The sequence below is a fragment of the Argiope bruennichi genome, chromosome 7, assembly GCF_947563725.1.
Source record: "Argiope bruennichi chromosome 7, qqArgBrue1.1, whole genome shotgun sequence".
Classification (NCBI taxonomy): Eukaryota; Metazoa; Arthropoda; class Arachnida; order Araneae; family Araneidae; genus Argiope; species Argiope bruennichi.
The window spans coordinates 74,870,359-74,884,404 of NC_079157.1; the positions used below are offsets into that span (position 1 = coordinate 74,870,359).

General features: G+C 27.5%; 1 protein-coding gene across 2 annotated transcripts in view; it reads left to right on the forward strand.

Annotated features, from left to right (window-relative positions):
- LOC129975246 (rho GTPase-activating protein 18-like) overlaps window positions 1–14,046 on the forward strand; it is a 329,739-nt gene that overhangs the window by 49,663 nt on the left and 266,030 nt on the right. Inside the window, exon 1 of one of the 2 annotated variants that reach the window (XM_056088286.1) lies at window positions 785–805. The exons of the other annotated variant lie outside the window; for it this stretch is intronic. The gene's annotated coding sequence lies outside the window, so the exon portion shown is untranslated. Of the gene's footprint in view, window positions 1–784; window positions 806–14,046 lie in introns of those variants that run through there. 2 annotated transcript variants of the gene reach the window in all.

Here is a 14,046-nt window from a genome sequence, read left to right on the forward strand (position 1 = left end):
AAGGAATCCTACAAATTAGCCTATTGATCATTATCATTCTAAATGAAGCTTTTATATCTATGATCATGGAATAATCTAAAACCTACCGTATTTCGCAGTTGCATCATATAAAATAAAGATCTATTACAATATGAAAACAAACTTGTTGACGTAAGACGCATTGAACTAATGTTTGATTTCAAATCTCCTTGAAATCTCTACATCCGTTTTCTGATCTGTTTTGCACTGTTATTTGCTGTTCACTTTCATGGCCCATTACCCAACCTAAAGATGGTTTAAACGGTCCTTCCGTTGACGTGTTGATTATACAAGCAATTTTCACGGATTTTTTTTTTTTTTTTTTGCACTATACAGCGTTGAGCTATCCAATGAGTCATTTCAGGGTCAAAGAAAGATGTTCATTATTAGGTATTGCGCAAGGTATTACAGTTACTGTATACATGATATGTAAATGTGACGTACTCTACCTTATCTCTGTATGTCCTTGATAACAGCACTAATGGTATATGACTTATTGGATGTACTATATAAATTGTATGTTAGTACAGTAAAATCTCCTTGTGCTTGGCATACACTTATGACACTGTAAAGATTTCATGATTCAAAGCTGCCAATGGTTAATGGCAGAGGAATGGTCCGATAACTGATTCATTGAATTTCAACTGAATTGTCTAAAATTGTCTAATTGACAAAAAAGTTTGCTGTTTTATTAAAATGAACAAAGCTTATCTTAGACCATGAGGATATATGATCGATAAAATTAAACATTCTTGAAACGCAATTGAAGATAAAAGCAAAGTTCTTGGTAAGTTTTGTTACACATGTTCTTTAACAATCTCCTTATCGTAATATCATTCGTCTCCGCTTGATACTGTTGTTATGGCACTTTCAACTTTCATCATCTGAAACTGTAGGAGGTAAATGATAAAATTGTTTGGTAGTTGGTTCATTAGATTTCGAATGAAAGTTTTAGCTTTATTGGCGTCAAAAAAAAGTATTTTGAAAAGAACATGTAATTAATGGCATTGATATAGCCCATCTGGCTATATTGTTGATAAAATGAGACTTTTTATCATAATTAGTAGAAAACATAAATAAAGGTCTTTGGTAAATGTTGTTATATTTTTATTTATTAATTTTCGTCTTATTTCGATATTATTAATTTCGGTTGGACATTTTTTAGATTTTTGTGATTCATGAATGTTTGATGACAGAAAAATTGTTCATTTGCTGAATCATTACATTTCGAAAGAATCATCTATGATTTCTTACGGTATAAAATCTACGTAGCAAGTATATATGTGACTAAGAGTTATTTTTAATGGTTGATAATTAATGGATAACTTGTCTGAAAGGAAAATATAGATTTCCATCTTATGAAACTGAAGATACTGAAAAGAATACTGATTTCTATCTTTGAAATCGACTAAGAACTCAAATAGATGTTTAAAAAAATAAAACTGATACAAATATGAAAAATAAAATTAATAATTTTTCTTTTTATTTTGATGTTGTTCATTTCGGTAGAGTATTTATTTGGTTATGACAGTTTTAGGTTTTACGATTTCTTGGATGGTTGATGATAGAGTAATTGTTCAGTTACTGAATCATTAAATTTCGAATGAATCATTGATCTTTCTTACGATATAAAATCCATGTAGAAAGTATGTAAGTGAGTAATAGCTAATTTGTAATGGTTCATAATTAACGAATAACTTGTCGAGAAACCTATGTGTTGTACTGTGACTTACGGCACTTTACAAGCCCGCTGACACTTGTCTGTCAGCGAATGTATACAAGAACCTATACAAGTTTCCTCGTACTTTAGCTCGTACCATAGCTTGTCTTATGAAACTGAAAATACAAGCAGATGTCTTGACAAATTTTATGTTTTCTGTACCAGTTTTCTGTTGGATTTCATATCATTAATTTCCGTAAGAACATTCATTCTATTGCGACATTTTTAGATCTTTTGAATCGAAGATTATTGATAACACAGCAACTGTTCGGTTGTTGAATCATTATATTGCAAATGAAACATCTATGATCTTTTAATTCCATATAGTAAGAATGTATTCGCTAATAGCTAACTTATGACTCATAATTAACGACTGTCAAGAAGATATTGGACTGACTGATGACAGCAGTTGGCAAGGCTTGGCAAATTTTGCAATATACATTCTTTGACAATTATGTTCTTGTTATGATATCATTCATTTGAATTGTGTGATGTCACAGCACTTTAGTATTTCCTCATCTGCTCGTTAATGGCAAAATAAATTGTTTGGAAACTATTCACTAGATTACAAAGGAATCGCAACTGATTTCTTTGAAAGAATTACCCATATTATTCAAAAAAGATAATGTAAATCTAATTGCAGACAATTCCCATTTAGACCCTTCTAATCTATCAATAATGTTTATACTTAACTTGAAGGTATGAATCGATCCATTCTGTAAATTTTATTATTTGCTTTCCGTTGCTGTTATCTTGTAATACCAATATCATTGAGCAATATATTAAAGAATCTTTATTTCCTCTTTTCCTTTTTATTTTAGCTCTTTTTCACTTTTATCATTAGTGAATTATTCATTTCACTGTTTCAGTTACCAGCTAGCTCCATTAATTACTTTAACAAGGCTGTGAATTAAAATAATAAGAATCATTTTCAAATAATGTTGGAAAATAATAAAATCTAATGTAAATTATTGCGCAAAGGAGGTGCGATTGACAAGGAAATCCAAAATTTAACTTAATGACACATTCGTACCAGTTTATTATGTTGTTTTAGTTACTTCAAAGTCGTTTGTAACATACTACAGAATTTCAAAAGCTATTGGAATACTAATTTTTTTTTTTGCAAATGAATTAATGCTTATAATAAATTAAAACAAAATTATAACCAATTTCCTAAATGAATCAATAACAAACGTTTATTGTAGTTGAAATTCGCTGCTGTATTTTCCTTTCTTAAAACTTTCTTCAAATAAAAATATTTGAATATTTACTAGCAAGTTCTAGCATGTAATTAATATAATTTATTAAATTCAAAAAAGATGTTTCTCTTATTATTACTCTCTTCTACTCTTATAATTGATACTCTTATTACTACTCTTAATTATCTTAATACTCTTTTAATTAATCTATAAGTTAAAAATTTTTATGATTTTTTATTAATTCTAAAATTTATTAAGTGAACAGCAAAGTACATGTTTATTTCTCTTTTGAATAAAAAACATAAATCAACCTTAGAAATAATAGCTTTATATATATATATATATATATATATATATATATATATCATCATCAAAATTTACTCCGACCTTCAAAACCCACAGAGAAACTTTTTTCGATATTCGATCCTTTGTTTAATCATTTTTCTATCAAAATAAATAAATAAATAAAACTAGTTAACCTTTGTAACTCTCAACATAGAGATCATATCTTAAAAAAAAAACTAAAACTAGCTAACCTCGTATCTCCCAACATAGGAATCATATCTTAAAAAAAAAACTAAATCTAGCAACATAGGAATCGTATCTTTTTGGGGAAAAAAGAAACGAAAACTAGCTAACCTTCGTATCTCGCAACATAGAAATCATATTTTATTACATATAATTTAGCAACTGAGCTGTCGCAAATGTTTCATATAAATAAAAATTACCTTTATTTTATAAGTTCCTGAACAAAAATGTTGCATAGAAATATCGGTTTAAAACGCCTTTCAATTTTATATTTATTCAATATTATTAATGGGTCCTTACAATGTCGCATTTAAATAGCTGTTTCCTTATTTGGAAATGTTTTTGAACAAACGCACAATTGTTGCTTTTAAACAGTGATAAAAAATATAACGCGCAGTTCTATTTAGAACAACTTACAAATAGAAATATTTAATCCTCCAAAAATTAACTTCCAAAAACTAAAGTTTAAAAAAATTTCTTTGAATCCCCGTTTCTTTTCCTCATAAGATGTAAAGCGGAAACGCGAGGAATGCTTAAACAATTTCGTATGTGATAATGTTTCTAACAGTTTTCGCAGAATTATGAAATTCGACTCGCTTTTATGTTCATAATCATATTTTTTTTATTAATAAAGGCTTTAGAAATTATAAAATATATTTTTCTTTTTTTTTTTAGTTACCTTAAAGCCGGAATGATAACTTATTTGATTTATTTTTCTTATTATCTGCAGGAAATTGTTGTTTATTTAGTTAAATTTCAGAGAATATTTGTTTTTTTTTTTAATGCTTGTGTAGCTTGTTATTTCCTTCTGGTATGTATAAAACCATTGCAAAGAAAAATTCTGAAATTGTTATTTGTATGCGCAAGTGTGTTCATAATTGCTTTCTCGTTAAAGAAAATCTCCCAACGTATTTTTCTCATTTCTTTTAAAAGTGTAAATTTGTATTTTAAAAATGCATTCCTTTCTTTGTGGTTCTAGTTACAATTATTTTGAAATGATATTTGCTTTAGTTCTAAATTTATTATAATGATATTTGCTTTAGTTTGAATGGTATTTGCTTTAGTTCGAAATAATTTTATTAAGTGAAAGAATGTTAAAAAATCTCAGATTTTTACAATAATTGTTCATTTTCTGAATGTCCTTTTATATGATAGAGCTGTATTTTCCCGGCTAAAAACTCTCCACATGTTTTCTCTTAAAATTAAAAAGAATAGGTTGTATATAAATAGCAAAAATAATAATAGAAAAAACATCCATCAGAGTGGTCTTCTCAAAATTTTCTCGCATATTCTCTAATAATCTTGTCATGCCAGAAAACGCTTTACAGGGCAATAGTTAAGAAATATTAACTTTTGGTGTGAATTTATCATTTTTACTAAATCTTTCTTGTTATTCTTGACTATTTTTTTTAGATTAATTCCTGACATGCTGTTAATAGTATTCGAAAATCGAATTTGTGCTTTGGACATGTTTTTCTCAATCGATTGAAACAAAGATTTGACACAAAACTGCACTTGTAGTCACAAAATCTCAAACCTAATAAGATATAATTAAGTCTTTACGTTTTTGAATTACCGATAGACTGTAAATCCTTTGTTGCTTTTGTCTCAAAGTTTAACAGATGTCTACACTTATAGATACTAAATCTGTGTACCGAATCTTATCTATCTAGCTCTCTTCGTTTTGTAATTATCGTGTTAACTTATATTCGAACAACAGGACAGAAAGATTTCTTTTGAACAGATTTTAATCAACATTTGATAAAAATCTGAAAATTTGGTATAAACATGGTAAACCAAATTTTATCTGGCTAGCTTAAAGGGTTTTTGAGTTATCTTTGTCACAGACAGAAAGACGGATAATATCCAAACAAATGTTTTTCAAACTCAGGAAGTTTTAGAACATGGAGATTTGTCAAAATCTTGTGTTCGAATTTTTTTTACTACTACTACACTTTCTCTATACTACATATATACGTATGACAGAAAGTAAAAACGATTTTTTTTAAAATATAAAATCTTTGTTTTTAACTTCAAATTATCCAAAAAATTGCTCATCATTTGAAGAGAAAATATTCAATTAGTTCATTCATCTAAGCAAACCACAATTATTTTATGCTCAAAGTAAGTACGATTCACTTAATGATGATGGTTAAGTATTTACTTTATTAGTTTGTAAGCTTAATTTTGTTCACGCTCTGTGACTTCATTTAAACATTATAAGAGAAACACATTTTTTTTTTTAGACTTTTTGATTGTTGATTTTTATTTATTGGAAAGTAAAAGTTAGCTATTTTGTGATTCTCCTCTTCTATGCAAATTCAAAGGGAAATATTGAATGAAATGAAAAATTCCATCATAATAAAAAAAGTTAGAAAAAACATTTCCAGGTTATTTTAAAGAAGGACTAAAATTTATTTGTGAAGTATTTTTCACAAAAATTAACTGATGAGAAAGCCGAAAAAGAAACGTGAAATTTTGAGTTCCGTGGCACTCTAAACGAATAGATTTAAGTTGCATGAAATTATATGGTATTGCTTACGTTTCAAATCATTACTTATTTCTTAGTTTATTTATAAACTAGCAGTCTTTGACGATCAACTTATCTGCTCTTGATCTTCTTTGAGTTAAATTTTTAATTTAAAAAAATGTATTTAAAGTGTGTTTACTCTCGGCCAGTTATAAAATTACTGTAAGTCACGCATGCGCAAAAGGAAGATTGCGCTTGCGCTGGGAGAGCTGACAATAGCAAGTGCTTGTCACGAAGGGGACAAGTGCTTGCTGTTATACAGTTTCTGAGCATCGTGGTTTTACTGGATGGTTTGTAGCTGACTGAGTGTTGTAGTGACAAGTATTATTTAAAATTTCATTTGTTGTTTGATAAAATTGAAAAATAGGAATTAAAAGATGGCATTCGGCAACGAATTACTGCATTTTCAATTGAAAAGTGCATAGTGAAAATGGAACTTCGGAATTAAAGTACTAAGAATCCAATTTTTAATTTGAATATTGGCTAAAGGAAGCGATTGAATGGTTTCATGGAGTAAAGATTTTAGTTTGAATTTCATCATAAAAAATTAAAACGTTGTCACAGATAAAAACTTATTAAATTTTAAAATTTTATTAGAATTGAAAAAAATTTCAAAGAATTTTTTTGAGAGTTTAAGAGAATATCGAAATCATTTTTTATGGCATATTTTCTGAAGATACTGCGAAAACATCGAAAAATCTTGCTTAATTTTTAATTAATTGAAAATTTTCCTCACTTTCGGATTCTACAAAGTCGACAATGACATTCTTGTTTTGAATAACGTGTGACAAATTTCATCAAAATTGAATAAAAATGGTTAGATTTCATAAGACACCAACAGATATTAACCTTATATAAATATTGTTATGAATTCTCCGGTTGGTTACCGATACAAATATGTACGAAATATTTTTAATAAAAATAATAAGAGCTGTCAGTATATTTCCAACAATAGATTTTATGCAATAATTTCACGAAACAGACAATAGTATCACTGCAGAAATTATGTATTTGATTTCGTCACGCATCGTTATTAAAATTGCTCACATTTTGTAACGGGAAACAAAGACTTTCGCTACGGCCGGCCGAGACTAAGGATTTTATATCCAAAGTTTTCTATGAAAATTTATTTTATTTCATTATTTTTGCTTAGTATGTAACCTCAAACTAACTACTCCGACCCGCCGGAAGGCACATGCAAAAAGATCGGATCACCGCAAGAGCAATACTGGTTGGAACTGTGGTTGAGTCCTAAGGGCCATTACCGGCCTCAGTACAACCCTTCCCTAAGGAGGTACGTCAAATTACCTCCATACCTCCACCTTTTCATGTACCCACAAGAGTGGTGAAAACCAACCACCATACCGGAAGCTTCTCAACCTCAATTACGGGATGACCCCCCCCCCGTGGTATGTAAAGAAAAACTACTGTTATCGACAAAAAAAAAAAAAAAAAAACGACCTTGACATGATGAATTTTCGCATTTTAAACCATCTTGATCATGGCAAACACTTTTTAGAATTATATTTATTTGTCTGTGAGCACAATAATTCAAAAACTCAGGGAGAGGGGGAGATATAATTTGGTACGTGGTTCCAATTACAAACTTTCAGACTCCTATCAAATGTTGACCGAAATCTGTAGAAGAAAAGACTATATCCAGTCAGCTGATTAATCGTCATATGTGAATACGATAAATCCAAATCACAAAGACTAAATGGATGAAATTTGATGCATAAAATTTATCTTCAAAAGTGTGCGAACTTATTTGGTGTTAGAACACAAAATTGAATTTTAGAATTGTATAACATTTTTGGAGCTATTCGAAAAAACAAATGCTTCAGTATCATTTTTTGAAATCATTAGGAAATATTATTTGCTAGTGAGTAATGCGGAAATTTCATTTCTATCATCTAATCTGTTTTTAGCACTATAACTTCATTAATATAGTGCGTAATGGCCTATTTATTTGAAATACATATTTAATTAGAAAACTTAATTTACTATTATCAATGCTAAAAAAAGCAATTAACGAATGAAAGGAAAAAAAGAGAATATTCAATATAATAAACTAATTGTTTAAATATCACTGAAACTGTAAATGTTGCAAATCCTAATCAAAGATGTAATGGTAAAAATTGTTATCGTGCTTTCATTTTAGATATGTTTGTTCAGCTGACAACTGATAAATATTCATAGTTTCTTCCTGGTGAAAACGCTCGAATTGTGTGATAACACAGGTAAAGGCTTTTGATTGTACAGGAAATAAAAATACATTTGATTGTCGTTTTTCCTTTAAGTGTGTGATACATCATTTTCACATACAGTATCATGATTTGTGCTGTATTACTTAATTCCAATAAATTATTTTGCATTAGCCTACATATTTTACATTAAAAGGGCAATCTCTTATACCAAAGATAAAAATAAAGTTGAACTATACTATACACCAGGCTTAATTAAAACAACAGATTTTCGAATAAAAATTAAGAAATTATTTTTCATAATCGCTGTAGTTTGTACTGATGCTATCTATATCTTAATAAATATAAAATTAAAATGAATAAAGTTGCTTGCAATATATATATATATATAATATAGCAAATTTCTATAAAGTAAATAAAGGAATAAATCGTTTTTAATAGCAGAATTGGGTTGAATAACGTAAACGGATAAACAAAATTTTTTGTAATGAGTTATTTGTAGATTAAAAACGAATAAATAAATATATCGTTTGCAATACGAATCTCAACTAATTATAGAAGATAATATTTTGAAATTATAATTAACTTTAAAATTTTATTCGATTAAACTCGATTTCGAGAGTTATCATTTTCCCGTGGTAATCCATAAAATATTATTGCATCAAAACTGATTTATACATCATTTTAAAATTTAAAAAGTCCTCTTTTTGTTGCTTTCAATTTAATTGTTATGCAATCTTTTCCCAAATTTTGTTAATTTTTTAAAATATTTTCCATAATTTTTAACAATTGTTTTCGTTGATACAATGAATTTCATACTTTTTTACATTGTTTTTATCAAGTATTCAATGTTATTATTTTCTTTCAGTGTTGAAATCTAAATACCTTTGCTAATTATTAGCGCACTTTTGCATAAGAAAAAAGAAAGTGAAATTACATTAAACTGCAAAAGACAACTTGCAATTTTAAAAACTCCCCTCTTAATAGCTATGTTGTCACAAAACTCAACCCTAATGGGAAAGTTCACGTGTACAATAAACAGAACAAGAGTAAGGCTATTAAAATTGCAAGGCTCTAATGTCTGTAGCTGTTTGATATGCTTTAAAACACATAGAGAATTATGAACATCAAAATCGTAAGTGATTTAATTGGAAAAAAACAAACCCATCATTTTCGCCAGCAAATCAACTAATTTCAATTATTAAAATTTTGTTTCTATATAAATTTTTCTTCACTGTAATTCAAAACGATGCTTTTTATTATTTTAATAACTGCATTTATATTCTCGCATTATACCGATGTAAATATATTTTCTTAACTATCTATACTACTATTATAAATGTGAAAGTTTGGATGGATGGATGTTTGTTAGTCAATCACGTCAGAACGGCTGAACAGAATTGGATGAAATGTAGCTGAGAGATAGATTATAGTCTGGAATAGGACACAGACTACTATTTATTCCGTTTAATTGAGTGGTTAATTGTTTATGAATTAAAAACTAACTTTCCCGCCAAAAATCGCCAAATTAGTAAAGCTTCAGGGTTTTTTTCCCCCACGCCAATGAAATTAGGCTTAACACGATTTTGACTATTATTTCAAACGATTCTGTTTATTTTCTTAGTGTTCGATACATTTAAAATTAAACATTGTTAATGAATCGATCTTTCGGATTCATTCTGAAGTACTTTTGAATTAAAATAAAACAGAATAAAGGAAATTAAAAATTTATAATCTATATTGCGTTACCCCAACTGGCGTAGAAAATTCATACATTTGTGTTGCCCCAATTGGCGTTGAAAGTCCACGCTTGCGCAGGAGTAACAGAAGATAAAGCCATTGATGCTATAAATTCCAATCTATTTCCACGCGTACGAAGTCGCTTGTAAAAGCTAGTACGTTATATTTGCCAAATAATCAAGAGTAAATATTAAAAATAAAGATGTAATTCATACATATAATAATGCTTAGAGACTAGTTTCCAATCTTTACAGTTTTGTTACAAAAAATATAGAACAGAAGCAATGAACATAGACAGGCAGAATTCCAAAAATTTGCTTTGCAAACTCGGGGAGATCTGAAACATGACGATTCTTCAAAATTTCGAATTCGAATTTTTTTTTGATAATTACAATATTTCCTCTTTGTATACTTCGTAAATTTGAAAATAAAAAGAATAAACAACAGTAATTAAATATTTATAGCAAGACTAATTACAGTATTTATCGATTAGTAGAAACAGCTTTAACTTATATTCACAGCAATTTTTTCGTTCTTTTCTGTGAATCAGTCAATTAAAAAAATTAAAGAAGAGAACTAAAGGAGTCCTCAATATTCAGTTCATGTTAAGTTCCTCATAATCACTCATTTGGCGTCATCTGCTCTTTTCATAACACGCGAAACAACTTTTGCAACATTTAGTGACTTAGTATCGGCTCCACGCATGTTGTTTGGTTGCATCAAAATCTGTGTGGGTTGAAGCTGAACTTGAACTTTCGTGGGGGGTTTATGAGAAAACGATTAGTAACTTCTCTATATATAGAGATAAAGAATAAATAAAACCAGAACTAGTTGAACTATGCCTCATAAGGTCTTACAAACACGGAAATGAAAATTCGTTGCATCTATCATTGTAATAGAAAGGTTAAAATAAAATTTCCTGTTTCTGTGTCTTTAATAGTTACGCCATGTAAAAACTTTAAGAGCATCGTCACATAATGTAATTTAAAAAACTGAAATTAAAATAAATAAATAAATATTTTTTAATTGCAATTTTACTAACAATATGCTCCATAAGCAACTATTATATGTATGGTAACAAAAAAGTGAATAAATAAGATCAGAATTAATTGATCTGTACTTATAAAGTCGGCCCAATGCAGAAATAAAAATTTGTTACGTTTATTATTACGATACAAAGGTTAAAATAACATCTACTTTATAAAATTTTAGTAATCACATTGTAATTTTTCACATTTAGTAATCACATGTAACATTTTAAGAGACAAATCATGATGAAAATTATAAATAAAACTAAAAATTATCTTAATATTTTTAAATTTTTTGATTAATGCTTTTATTTATTAATACATATTTTATAATTAATAATTATTATTATTTATTTTAATTAATATTCATTATTTATTATGCTTAATATTTATTATCGAAAATAATTTATTTTTCAAAGATATGGATGTTGAAACTAAATCGCATAATCGTTTGGTTGTTGATAGAAATATTTTAAGCAGACTTAAGTTTCAATCATATTGAAATTGTATTTGAATTTACAATGAATTTTTAGGAATTCTTTTATAATATTTATGGATTAAATTCTTCATGGTATTGTATTTAGCGTTTTACAATTTTATGTTTTAACGTTCACATTTTATGTATAAATTTATTTTTTCTAAGAAATATTTTCGAATAGATTACTAGTAAATATGTGCATGAAAACCTTTCTTTATTTTTATTTCTTTCTGTTTTTTTAATATTTAATAAGCTTTGCAATTCATTGCTATGAATATTATGAAATTTTAAGACAATTCTTTTTTAAAATGTATTATTATATAGATTATATTTTTATTTACATTCTTATATTCGTTAGTATATAGAATTTAAATTAATCATTTAACTGATGGTTATGTTTCAGAAAATATTTTGTAGTAATCTTAAACATAAACCCGCACAAAATTCTTTCTAATTTAGTACATGAAATAGTGAGCTATAAATTAAACACAGAATTCCTCTTTTCCGAATGTTAAATAAGTCTATCTAAATATAAACTTGTTGCGTTGCTTTGATTTTTTTTTTTTTGTATTTCATTTGTATTTGTGGTAAAAATATTTGAGGTACTTTCTTGATAGGATTTCATTTTAAGTAGTATTTTAGATTTTTACCTTCAACAAGTATTTTTTTATGTTAACTTTAAGTAAATTTTTAGAACTTTTTCCTCAGTAGGTACCTTTAGATAGTTTTTAACCTTTAGATAACATTTGAGCATTGTTTTCTGCAACATTGTTTATCAGAAAATTTTTTAAACGAGGAAGTTATTTTTAATAACATTTATTCTCTTACAACGCCCTTATCTTAAACGGGGATTCGACTTTATAATCTTATTTTTATGTTTATCATCAAGCAAGTCAAGGCAGCGTCTGACAGTATAATAAAATAGCATTGCTAACAGAAACAGTGACTCACGGCAGTTGTAAAATGAATCAAAATATCCCTCAGTCTGACAGGTGAAAGCTTTTGTTCTAGGCTTAATCTCTTTCTTCTGACTATAAACAAGTTGATAAATTCGAAAGAGGAAACCGTTCCTTTGAAAATCGTCTGTTGTTTTCGCTCTTCTCTGCTTGTCGTCTCAACTCCGCCGTTCTCATAAAACGATTCGACACGCAGATAATATATTAATGATAAGGAATTAAGCTGTTTTTTATTGAAGGGATTTAAATGGATCTTGAAGGAACTGATTAAATCTCTCGGAATGTTTCTTGCTTTGTAAAATGAATGTTTTGAGTGTTTGGTTACATGATCTGAAAGTACTTCGCTTCGAATCTGTTGCAATTGAAAATTATGATAAACAAAATATCATAATTGAACTGTTTTTGTCTTTATATTTAAAATTAGCATTCCAATAATTCTTGATTTTACCCTGAGCAACTGACTTTTTCTAAAATTAGTTTTTTCAGTGGATTTTTGAATTTTCAATATTTAACCCCAAATGGCATATTTCTCTATTTTTCAATAAACGAGTAAATCGATTATATTGAGGATAGGAATACAAGAAAAATATTTATGAATTTTTAACTCGGCTTTAGGCGAGTTTTAAATGAGACATTATTTATAGTAGTAATTAAATTATTTCCGTATCAAGCAATTGTAATTAGGTAACTAATTTTATAATCAATCGTTCAAAATTAATTATTTTTTAAACTTAAAATGTGAAATGATAATAAAATCAAATAATATTTCTTGCGTTATTTTCTTGCACTTAATTCTTTTTCAATGATTTTATTTTAAATGAATAAATTTTCTTTCATATTTTATGTCTTATTCTTTTTTTCTAATTTTTGATCTTTCTCTCGATTTTTCTCACGAATATTCGGGTTTTTTTCTGATCATCTATCCATTATTTTATGCTGATTATTTTTATGAACACAATATTGAGTTGTGTTGTTTCCTTATATAAAATTGATAATAAATTTCTCAAATAAAATACATATTTTGATCATTGTTTATACTTATTAGAAACAAGCATGACGCCGTGTAACGACAAATAACAGAAGAAATTTTTTCTCTTTCTAATACTTAAATCGAATTTTGATATCCCAATTTGCTACTCTGCAGTTATTATATAAAAAAAGTTTCACTTTTTTTTTTTAAAGAAATGTTTTAGGGAAATGTGAATTTTAATTTAATAAAATATTAACAAAAAGATGGTTTTATATACAAGATAAATATTATTTATAAGCAAACTTTTGATTGTATTTAAAAATAATAAGATTAACGTACGTAAGGAAATTCCCATCACATATATCAGATTTGGGATAATATAAGGAAGTTTTTATAAACATTGCATGATAATATATTTTTAATACCAAATTATGACGTGTTGTAAATTTTAATTGAAAAATTCTTCTCTTGGAAAAATCTATTTTCTTCCAAAAGAATGTACATATAGAAATATATTGCAAACAGTAGCTTGAAAAATTCAAGCAACTAGTCAAGTAATTTCATATTAAATAACAAGATAACGTCATTTGCCATTCAAAGCACCAGTTATTGTAATTATGTTTCGTGTAAACCTTCCAGAATGGACTTAAAATAATTAAACCATAAATAAATCTA